Below are 12,500 nucleotides of genomic sequence, written 5' to 3'. Positions count from 1 at the left end.
CATAGATAAAAACATAAATACATCACTTTGACACATCCATGCACAAATTAAACACTTGAGATCACCTAGAAATATCATGTGTCTATTCTTACTAAATGCAACGGATGACGAATACTGGACTGAAGCAAAGGCAGCATAACTATGAACAACACGCCACAAGTCTATCAGTTCCTCATAAACGTGTATATATTCGGCGAAAGTCAGCCTCATAACGGATTCCGCCTCCTCCGTTCCGGCGTAATCGGAAGGATAACCGGATTAGTCTCGGCCTATGCTAATCCGGATACAAGACGACGTAAAAACCTCGCCTTGGCTTTGAGATTTTTCGACTGGGAAGAAGAGCAACGTTTTATCATTCACGGGTTTAGGATGAGGTCTTCAACGTGTGGCATCATTTCGCACGGTTATGGTAAGCCTGTCGATGATATTTTACGGCTGTCAAGACCCCCCTTCGCACCTAATTCCAATCCTGACACCGTCAATCAACACAACCTTGAAGCTCCTTGACACCGCCAAACCACCACTAACACCTCCGCCTTGACCTTGGAACCGGCGCTCATCACTACGGGCAAGCTGTCTGAAGAGACAATATTAATCAGCTGGACCACCAAGAGGCTGTTGTTTATCTCGGACAATAAACATCTCTGCGTGCCATGACGGTCGGCCCTGAAGCCCCATTTGTGACGAGCTCGGAGGTCACGCCTCGAGGGCCTCCGTCAGATCATCGCGCCTTATCTGACAGAAAGCGCAATTTTCGTGTCTCTGCTCGTAGGCTGTAATCCTGGCAGTCCCAACATAGTTATAATAATGCCCTAAATGTTGATGCGATCTGATATACCCATTGTGGGCTGGGATTAGTAGCTGAACTCCAGACAGCCATAAAGCAAGACTTCGCCGCTCTTGATCTCTATAATTGAATACAAGAGGCTGAAGGTCAGGCACCAACTTGATAGTGCCTGAATGCTACCCTGATTTATGATGCATTTAAATTTGTTTATCATACATATATTCGATTTGCTTCTTTCTGAATATCATAATCTTTATTCGAAGACGTTGTCCTTAGAATTGCTTACAATGAAATTGATTAAATTTTCCACTGAAAGTGAATTCAATCACCACACATTCTTTACATTAAAGAAATCTGCTGCTGTTTTCTTATCTCACTATATCCATTACACATCGTATTTTCCGCAGCACATTATTACAAACAAGCACACGTATATTCTTTGTCACTCGCAGACATGCACACATCAATAAATACTCGAACCACTCGACCAAACCTCTCACCTCAGATATCCAATTACCCGTAAATAACACGACTCATCCCTCGCCAAATCCTCTCTCGTTTTTTTCCAGCAGGATTCCTCTACATCCTCCTTCCACACTCTCACCCCTTCGCCGATCCGATGCCCTCAAACCTCAGACTCCCTCCCTATCTTTTTTTTTTATTTCCTTACTTTTTTTATCCACACGCCAAATTACAGTCTCCATCCATTAACCGAAAAATGACCTGATAAGTCTGTCATGCAAGTTAACCGCCGATGTTCGGGAGCGTCAACAGTAACCCCAAAACAGGGCAACACTAGCAATTTGCATGATGATTAGTTGGCCTCGGGCGAAGCAGGTCTTGCTAGATCCCCGCGTGCTTACAGGTGCGTGGGTGAGTGTGGGAGAGGACGGGGGAGAATAGGGAGGATAAAGGAAAGAGAGAGGAGGAAGAAGTGGTGGATCAGAACGGACGGGGGTGGAGGAGGAGGAGGAGGAGGAGGAGGAGGAGGAGGAGGAGGAGGAGGAGGAGGATGAGGAGGAGGGAGAAGAGGAAGGGGAGGAGGAGGAGGAGGAGCAAGAGGGGGAGGAGGAGGAAGAAGAGGGGGAGGGAGGGGAGGGGGAGGAGGAGGAGGAGGAAGAGGGGAAGGGGGAGGAGGAGGAGGAAGAAGAGGAGGAGGAGGTGGAAGGAGTGGAGGAGGAGGAGGAGGGGGAGGAAGAAGAAGAGGTACAGTAGGAAGAGGAAGATATCGAAGAGGGCGGGGCTGCAGTAAGAAGAGGAGTAGAAGAAGAATGAGAAGGAGGAGGAGAAGAAAAATGAGGAGGAGGAGTAATAGGAGGGAGAAAAGAAAGAGGAGGAATAGGAAGAAAATGAAGAGAAAGAAAAGGAAGAGGTGCATTAGAAGGAGGAAGTGGTGGATGTATGAGAATTAGAATAAGAATAAGAATATGAAAAAGTAGAAGCAGAAGAGAAAAATTAAGATGAAAATAAAGAAAGAGAAAAATGGAAGAAGAAGAAGAAGAAGAACAAAAAGAAAAAGAAGAAGAAAAGAAGAAACATAAGAGAAACCGGAAGAAGCGGGAGTGAAGTGAAAAATTACGAAGTGAAGGGGAGGAAGAAAGAAGAAAAACAAGCCAATCAAGTCCAAGTCACAGCGGCATTCTTCTCAAACCTATAGCATCATATTTATCTTTCATTTTAAAGATGGTAATTTTCATGATTCTTCTTTTACCAACGGCGTTCATTCAGTATTTTGATTAAACAGAAATGATGAGCTTTCCACCAAATTTAATCAAATCAAAACTCTTTTTCCACATCGCTGATTTTGCAAATTCTTGGTCTCTGAGCACAACAAATTCAAATGGCACTTTCAGCCGCCGCAAAAGATAATCCACAGAACTAGTTATGTTCTCTTCTCTCGCATTGGAAATGTTTACATTCAACTGTGCAGGAATGCGCACCAAAGAAAACGTTCACTTTAGTCTCGTCAGAGGGGAGACTCCGATAAAACAAATGACTGTAAAAAATATAAACATGTGGACTTTGATATGTCAGCTGCGGACAGATAAAACGGTCATCTGGACATTCCACGCATACCGAATTAGCATCATATTGATTTTAAAAAATCGTCAACTATGTTTCCACCACCAATAAGATACCAATAAGGGAAATTGAGAAAATTGAGAAAAAAAAACATTTGGAAAATCACAGGAATTCTTCCCAGATCCCCCCATCTCCTCATGCAAAGACTCCAACGCGAACACGAAACTCGCAGGGTAGTCATCCGTGAGTATTAACAAATGATATCCGCTAATTCGAGGGCCCAAGGGCGCCTCCCGCCCCCCACCCCCAGCCAGACGAGGCTCCGCGACAAAGGATATTAGGATATAATTAATGCTGCTGGGCGCTGGATTCCGCCGAGTCAGGGTTTATCTGTTGTCGAGACGTCGGAGTTTGTTTACGGTGACGGGGGATAATTGGGTGGGGGAGTGGGAGGGGGGTACAGGTAGGAGAGGCCACATGGGTAACAGAAGGGGAAGAGGAAAAGGAGAGAAGAGGAGCGGAGACGGGAGAGGGAAGGGGTTGGAGGGAAAGGAAGGGAATGGGGGAAGGTAAGATGACAAGAAGGAGAAAGGAAAATAGGAATAGTTTTAAGGGCAAGTAAAGAAAAAAGAAAAAAATATAAGAAAGCAGAGAGTGGGACGAAAGGAGGAGGAGGAGGAAGAGACGAGAGCGGGGTCAAGACTGGATAAAATTTGGTAAAATTATAGATGCAACATATCATTGATGTGATGGATAAAACAGCCACAAGGATATAAGATCCTAATAAGGAGAAGTGCCTCAACAACACCAAAAGAAGAAAGAGGAAACGAGGAACAGAAGAGGAAGCAGACGAAGACGAAGAAAAGGGATAAAACATGTGCTTGATGACGAAATCAACTAACGGTGCGAGGACGAGTGAATCACCATTCAAGAAGATGAAGAATATGATAAAAATAAGAATAAATACTACTATCAGTTGCAATGATAAGATAAAAAAAAAACACACGAGTAATAGGAAGAGAGAGTAAATGAAGAAGAAAAGAATTAAGGAAGTGGCGGAAGAGGAAGAGGTAAAAGGGAAGGAAGGAGTGAGATGAAAAAAAGAATGATGGCCGTAACAGGACTACATCATTACCGCAAATATTACTATTATTACTAAAAAATATACCATCATCATTATCATCATCATTATTATTATCAACATTATCATAATCATCATCATTAATAATATCATTTTCATCATCATTAGTATAATTAAAAACAAGAACGGCCACAACAACAATACTTTTATGCAAAATAGTTAGGTTAATGATGGGAATCATTGTAATAATAATAAAAGTGACAAGACGTCGCGTGACGGCATGAGCTAACGGCACGAGGCCGCGTGAATCACCCTCGGGGCACAAGAACAAGACGTCGTCAACAAGAGCGACAAAAAGCCGCCATGAGCGAGGGGAAGCGCAGGCGGCCTTGGCGAGGGTCAGAGAGGGGAAGCACATACAGTCATACTCACAAGCACTATGCCTGTGAATATAGGACTTCCAACCTACCAAAGCAACCTTCTGTAACACTTTCTTGGCCCTTCGGTTGTATCCATCAACATAACCACAACATGGAAGAGAAAATGTTGATATGCAAACACCAGCCGAACTTGACACTGTACGGGCACAAGGGCGGCGTGAGCCCAGGCCACGAAAAACAGATTTGCAAGGAGCCAAGCAAGCACTCTATGTATTTGTCATTTTATTCATCTAAAAAAGGACACGCATATGCGAATAGGACACGAACAGCAACAGCAACAAAATGATTATGATAATGCATGGAAATTATTGTGAAGAAGCGAAGACCACAAGGAACCCGCTTTTCCAAACCCTCTTACTCAGGGATAATGATCAGCAATCGACATCTTGTTGTAAGACAAAGACTGAGAAAGGTTCTTTAATTAATCGTTAAATATGTGGCTTGTACGACCCTTTCGCTATTAGGAAAGAACACGTTGCAAGCTATGTTGCAGTCCGGTGGGTGGGCGGGGCGAAGGGAAATATTGCACCTCTCTCAACTGCACGATTGTTCTCCTCTTCGTTAATGCTACACGACTCACTCACACACACACACACACACACACTCTCTCTCTCTCTCTCTCTCTCTCTCTCTCTCTCTCTCTCTCTCTCTCTCTTCCTATTCCTCTCTCTCTTTCTATTCCTCTCTCTCTTCCTATTCCTCTCTCTCTTTCTATTCCTCTCTCTCTTCCTATCCTCTCTCTCTTCTATTCCTCTCTCTTTCTATTCCTCTCTCTCTTCCTATTCCTCTCTCTCTTCCTATTCCTCTCTCTCTTTCTATTCCTCTCTCTTCCTATTCCTCTCTCTCTTCCTATTCCTCTCTCTCTTCCTATTACTCTATCTCTTCCTATTCCTCTCTCTCTTCCTATTCCTCTCTCTCCCTATTCCTCCCTCTCTTCCTATTCCTCTCTCTCTTCCTATTCTTCTCTCTTTCTATTCCTCTCTCTCTTCCTATTCCTCTCTCTCTTCCTATTCCTCTCTCTCTTCCTATTCCTCTCTCTCTTTCTATTCCTCTCTCTCTTCCTTCCTCTCTCTCTTCCTATTCCTCTCTCTTGAGAGAGAGAAAGAAAGAGAGAGAGAGAGAGAGAGAGAGAGAGAGAGAGAGAGAGAGAGAGAGAGAGAGAGAGAGAGAGAGAGTGTGTGTGTGGTGTGTGTGTGTGTGTGTGTGTGTGTGTGTGTGTGTGTGTGTGTGTGTGTGTGTGTGTGTGTGTGTGTGTGTGTGTGTGTGTGTGTGTGTGAGTGAGTGAGTGAGTGAGTGAGTGAGTGAGTGAGTGAGTGAGTGAGTGAGTGAGTGAGTGAAAGAAAGAGAGAGAGAGAATAAGAGAAAAAGAGAGAGAGCTAAGCCGGCAAAACATGCAAGAAGACAGGAAGACGGCAAGAAAGAAGCAACACATGGAGTGCTTATTGGATTACTTCACACATGAGGAAAAAAGATCCTAGTCGGTTCAAATACAAAGAACGAATATCAGATGAGACAAACAGACAATTAAATGTTGATAAAGAATGTTCGCAAAACATAATAACATAGGGCCAGGCGATACAAATATGTATAAAAACTTTGAATGAGAAAGAGAGAGAGAGAGAGAGAGAGAGAGAGAGAGAGAGAGAGAGAGAGAGAGAGAGAGAGAGAGAGAGAGAGAGAGAGAGAGAGAGAGAGAGAGAGAAAGAGAAAGAGAAAGAGAGAAAGAGAGAAAGAGAGAGAGAGAGAGAGAGAGAGAGAGAGAGAGAGAGAGAGAGAGAGAGAGAGAGAGAGAGAGAGAGAGAGACAGAGAGAGAGACAGAGAATGAGACAGAGAAATAGAGACAGACAGAGACAGAGAAACAAAGACAGACAAACAGAGGGAAAAAAACATCACGACCTACGATAAGAAACAGCAGCAACTCGCAAACAGCACAGGGCGCTGGCGAGACCGTGTGACCTGGCAGCCACACAGGAGTTTTTGTCTAAGGAAGCTCAAGAAACTGAACGGGGTCTCGGGGGACAACTTACGCTGCAGCTTTTCACTCCCCCCTCGAGATGCTTGGGTGAATGTCCGTGTCCCACCGCCCTCCCTCTCGCGCCTGCGTCTTCTTTCAGGTGAAGTGTCTTTCGAGAGACCGATAAGGACTTCCCCAGAAGACGTCCTTGAACATAGCGTCTAAAGACAGCCCATCCTCTCTAAGCGAACCCAAACCGGAAGAACAATCAAAAACAAATTAAATATGAAGCTACACATTCTTGAGCAGATAAACAAGTACAGCGAACAACCACAACATTCACAAACAGCAGCAACTTGCCCCCTCCCCCCCTCCCACCCCGTCTCTCTCTCCTCAAAGCAGCAATAAATTACAGGCTACAATACCGACTGCACCACGTCAATGCACTATTGGCATCGGCGCTTCATGACAGGCCGGCTATTAATAACGAAGAGCTCGTGTATTCCGGCGAGGAGACCGCCATTCAGAGACAGCCCCCGAGGACGTGTGGGGAAGGGGGAGGGGGTATCGGTGAGGAGAAGGGAATGCGGGAAATTCAGAAATAAAGATTTCAAGGATGGTGGTGGATTATAATAATGAGGAGTTGGTGGGAAACTGAGAGAGGTAGGAAGAAGAATATATAAGAGTAAGAGTAACAGAAAGAAGGTAGAAGATGAATATAGGACTATAAAGTAGAGACATACAGCAAAGCCCTCCAAATACATCGCAGAAAAATAACAAAGATCCATTTAGCGACTAACCACAGCGCCACATCCCTTTCAATTCTCCTTCCATGCAAAACCTTCACAGCTAAAACCCTCACAAACCAGAACGCTACATAATCTCCTCCGGCAAAAGATGGATAGCCTTGTCCTCGCCCGAAGGAACGATGAGCGAACGTTGCAAGGAGTAGAAAGGACGCTTCAAAACCCTAGTGTTGAATAGTCCTGACAAGGCACCGGGGGAGGGTCACATTTGAAAAGGACATCGGGCTGAGGAGCAGAACTTGAGGATCTACGAAACCTCTCAATAGATTGCTATATCAAAACAAAATAGAGATGTAAATAAATAATGTTTCAGATAGAAAAAAATCATCACCAGACCAAGTGTAAAAAAATACATAGATATCCATAATCTGTGTATATAATGAACTCGAGATCAAAGGACATCTATATTTGTAGTGAAAAAACACATCAACATTAATATGAATAATGAAAACAAAATAAAAACAACAAACTTTAATGCACTTATCACTTAAGTGCACAAATCACACGGTCGAATGCCTTGTTCATAAACACAGATAAATAAAAAGATAAAAACGCAATTATTAGAGACAGACAGAGAGACTAAAACAACAAGAGAATGACGTACCAAGCAAACACTTTCCCAAATATACAGACAAAACAAAGTAAAACAAAACGAAAACAAACAAAGGAAGACCCAAAGGAGACGACGCAGTTGGAAAATCGGACACCATTCGACAAGAAGCAAACGCACGCCATCACCAGGCCACATGAAGCTGGACTCTGCACTCCTGACGCCCTCACTGGGTCACGGCCGGGAAAACACAGAATGAGGAAACGGGTACACTCGAAGGGGACGCAGAGGAGGATGAGGGAGGAAGAGAGGAAGGGATGAAGGGTAGGAATGAGGGAGGGAGGAAACGAGGGAGGGCTGGGGAAAGCAGGAAGAAGTGAAGGAGGAAGGAAAGGAGGAGGGAGGAATGAAGGGCAGAAGTGAAGGTGTGGAGGTGGAAAGGAATAAGAGCAGAAAGAGGGAGGGGAGGAGGAAAAGCAAGTGAGATGGAAATAGGGAGAGTGGGTAAGATGAAATATGAAAGTTAATATGCTACGACAGAAGAATGGTATGATAGGAGAGAAGAAGAGAGACATGGCGATAAAAAGGAGAAGAGCAAGGAAGGGGAAGCAGGAGACGAAAGGGAGTCAAATAACTAGTCAACAGATTCTCTCGCCGAAGGATCTCTAAAAAATATGGCGCCCTCACTACTCGACGAACCAAAGATTTATTTTGGGAAATCGACATCGGGTGAAAGATGGGGGGGGGGGGGGACTCGACACGGCACTCCCCATCACAAGAACCAAAAAATATAATCATAATACCAAATCAATCAGCTGTCCGATAAAAGTCATGATGTCAGCTACTACCACAAGAGAATTAAAAATCGGCTTTCACATACAAACAAACAGTAGGGTGCACGATTAGGTCGGGTGACGTCATCGACAAACATTATTAAAAAGTTCTTTAGAAACTTTGATATTATTATCTAGCTGCTAGTCATCCCTGAATGGACATTATTCAACCCACATTCATAATACAGAAAAAAAGAAAAGTAAACATATGCAATTGGAAAACGAGAAGGAAAACTAAAGAGTAAAAAAAAATAAAAATAAGAATGCGAACAAAACAAAAGAGAAAATATGTTCGAGAAAAAAATCTACAGAATCGCCGTCGTATGCGTGTGCAGAATATGCAGTATACATACGCACACTTGACCCAGGCGCACCTCGGATCAGGCAGAGAGGGTATAACATGTCCATTGTGTCGCCCTGATGACCCATTGTGACGTGGGCCATCGGAGGGGGAGGGGGTAAAGGGGGGTGGGAGCGGCCTGGACCAATATGCAGATATCGGCGTAATATGGGAGATCTACTAGATACCGAGGGGAGGGAAAGCGGGGAAGAGAAAGCGAAGTGAAGTGAAGGGAAGAGAGGAAGAGCGTGAGAGAGGAAGAGCGAGCGAGCGAGAGCGAGAGAGAGAGAGAGAGAGAGAGAGAGAGAGAGAGAGAGAGAGAGAGAGAGAGAGAGAGAGAGAGAGAGAGAGAGAGAGCGAGAGAGAGAGAGAGAGAGAGAGAGAGAGAGAGAGAGAGAGAGAGAGAGAGAGAGAGAGAGAGAGAGAGAGAGAGAGAGAGAGAGAGAGAGAGAGAAATTGAAAAGAAGAGAAAAGAATTGAAGAGAAGGAAAAGGAGAAGAGAACAAAAAAGGAGAAGATAAGAGAGTAGAAAAAAAGAGAGAGGAAGAGTAGAATGGGAGAATCAAAAGTAACACATCAGCCGTCAGGAGGAACTTTCACAGGGGGCAAAAATAATAAGCTTAACATTCCTAAGAGACTCCCTTGCAGGTGGTGGAATGCAGCGCTGGGATATGATAGCTGGCAATTGTACACGTTTAGAGGCGAAAGTTGAGGCAAGGATATCAATGGGAAGGAGAAAGGGGAAGGAGAAAATAGATATGCACATATGTAATCTCATCTGTACGTCCAGCCATTTTGTGCTTATCTATGTGTCTAATTAGTCAAATGAGAGAGAGAGAGAGAGAGAGAGAGAGAGAGAGAGAGAGAGAGAGAGAGAGAGAGAGAGAGAGAGAGAGAGAGAGAGAGAGAGAGAGAGAGAGAGAGAGAGAGAGAGAGACGGGGGGGCAGACAGACAAATAGGCAGAGACAGACAGACTGACTACCAGACAGACGGAGAGGAAAATAAATTCAGGACGAAAGAGTGAGACAGAAAAACAATGCAAACATAGAAAGAGATGAAAAAGAAAGGGGATATTAAAAAGAGAGACACAGAAAAAAGACAAAGAACGAAGATCATGGCCGTAAACACAAAGAACACCGCAAAAAATAACATAGAGAGAGAGGGGGTGACCCAGCTGTCGTGGGGGCGCCACCAGTAGTGAATAGTACAAAGGGGTTAGTTCATTCTCACCTCAGTGTCCCTGGGGGCTCAGGTCCAGTTTCAGGAGGGCTTGACTGATTCACCCTCATCAATTTCAATGGCGAGAAATTGAAAGGATTATATAAATTGTGAGTGACAGATTCATTTTTCCTTTCAATCACTGCGGGTGGGGTTCAAGAGGGTATGGGGTTGAGGAGGGGAAGGAGAAGGGGGAGAAGGGAGAGGAGGATGAAGAGAAGGGAGAAGAAAAGGAGGAGGAGGAGGGGGAGAAGAAGATGAAGAAGAAGAAGAAGAAAGAGGAGGAGAGTGAGAAGGAGGACGAGGAAAAGGAGGCCGAGGGCGAGGACGAGGAAGAGAGAGAGGGGAGGAAGAGGAGAAAGGTGTATATGATGATGATAGTGAGGAAGAGAAAGAGGAGGTGGGGAGAGGGGAGGAGAGAGGAGGAGGAGGAGATAAAGAAGAAAAAAGAAGAAGAAGAAGAAGAAGGAGGAAAAGAAAGAGGAGGAGGAGGAAGAGGAAAAGGAGAACGAGGACGAGAACGAGGAGGAGAAAAGGGGGAGGAGGAGGAGGAAGGTGTTTATGATGATGATGAGAGGGGGTGTGGGGAAGGGAAGAAGGGGAGGAGGGGAGGAGGAGGAGGAGGAGGAGAAGCAGAATGAGGAGAAGAAGAAGAAGAGGAAGAATGAGTAGGAGGAGGGGGCTGAAAGGGTGAGAAGGAAAAGGAAAAAGAAGGGGGAAGGATGAGAGGGAAGAAGACGAGGAGGAAAAGAATGGAAGGGGGGGAGAGAGATGAGGAGGAAGAGAAACAAGAGAATGAAGAAGAGCTGGGTACAAGGAGGCGGTAAAGAGGAGTAGGAAGAGGAAAAAGAAAGAGGAGGCCGGTAAGGAAGGGCAGATCCATAATAAAAAATAAGGACAGAAAATAATAACAAGGAAATGGGATGAGGAAGAAAGAAAGTCATAAAAAATGAAAGCAAAAAAAAGAAAAGAAAAGACTGAAAACACGGCGAAGGCAGAAGAAAAAAATGGAGAATAAATAAGCAAAAAAACAACAACAGTAAAAGAAATGAAGCGCAAAGGAAAAAAGTTTTAGAAGGAAAATGCAGGAGAGTAAAGAGTTGGAAAAAACAAGAGATGAGCGACTCCTGCCACTGCGCCTGCATGAGATATATCGAGAGCCAAACAAAAACAAAAGCAAAGAAGAGAATAGGAGAAAGAGAGGACATTCGTATAATGACTGCAGCAGTGTTAAAGTGAGGCAATACAAACAAAAAGAAGCGCGCGTGTGTGCTTGCTGCCGTACTGTGCCTCTGTGCTTGGCCGTCGAGAGTTTGCTTTTTGCTCGCCAAAAATAAACGTTGAAGCCTAACTGCAAACATTAATAGCGCAAGCCCCGCACATGGCCAAATACTTACACAAAACACAGAGCCGGCCCACAGCATCTGTTTTGAAGGAACTTGATAAAACAGCCGCGTGCGAGACCCCTTGGACGCAGCATCATGCATAAGAAAATGAGCCTTTTACTATTCGCCGAGACGATCATCTTGTGCATTAATTCCAGCAGCCTCCGGGGTGCCAAACGCTGCCATACGTCTCCGAGAGGCGGGCGAGATGGAGCGCCCACAAACCCAGGCACGAGCGCATGCAGGAAAAGCAACAAGTACAAAAGCAGGGCAGGGGTGGGAGCAGGGAGGGGAGGGAGAGAAGGGGGAGGGAGGGAGGGGGTGTCAAGGCCTGTGTAAGTTGTCACAGTCTTCTTGATCCGACCAACACTCCCCTTGTACGCTGGAACACAAACCCCGTTTTCTTTAATGATGTCAACCCTCCAGATGACTATATACGACCAGGAAACGTCATCAAGGAACACCTGCAGGGTCCATTTTTTCTCTCTTTCTCTCGTTCTCCTGTTTTTGCTTCCTCCTGCAATCTCTCCCACCCACATTTTCCCCTTTAACGCCCCGTCCTTCAATCATCTGTCCCTCAGGCCCGACCTCTCTTTCCTCTTACTTTTTGTGCCTATTTTCTGGCTACTGCTATCCTCATCCTCCCTTTTCCGTTTTTAGCCGTCCGATGATGGCAGATTTAAATAATGGGCGAGTTTTGGGGACGCTGATATGTTTAAGTGTGCGGTTATCGTCACAGACTTCTGATTTGCTCTCTTCTTCGTTAATCATTTAATTCGTTCAACCATTAACTTATTTTTTCCGGATTGATGAACATCACAGCGCGAGGCGATACTTTACCGAACAGATGTCCAAGAAGGGCATTACCTTAATGCCCTACATGTGCACGAACCATCAAAAGCTTTCAGGGGATCCTTATTCATATTATGTGGTGCGCATGTTACATTCCTTACCCTTTTTTCAAGATATGATTCAACAAAATTGGAAAATGTAAATAAAATTTTACACATGCATAACTGACATGTCAATAAATAAAGAAATCGAATCCAAATAATATCAAGAAAAAACCAATGCAAGACGTC

General features: G+C 44.6%; 1 protein-coding gene across 1 annotated transcript in view; it reads right to left on the bottom strand.

The window, feature by feature from the left end:
• LOC138862215 (protein sickie-like) overlaps positions 1-12,500 on the bottom strand; it is a 309,916-nt gene that overhangs the window by 143,853 nt on the left and 153,563 nt on the right. The window lies entirely within an intron of this gene.

The sequence above is a fragment of the Penaeus vannamei genome, chromosome 7 (assembly GCF_042767895.1).
Source record: "Penaeus vannamei isolate JL-2024 chromosome 7, ASM4276789v1, whole genome shotgun sequence".
In the NCBI taxonomy this organism is placed as follows: domain Eukaryota; kingdom Metazoa; phylum Arthropoda; class Malacostraca; order Decapoda; family Penaeidae; genus Penaeus; species Penaeus vannamei.
The sequence above is the reverse complement of the archived record's forward strand: the minus strand, read 5'-3'. Positions and strand labels throughout refer to the sequence as shown.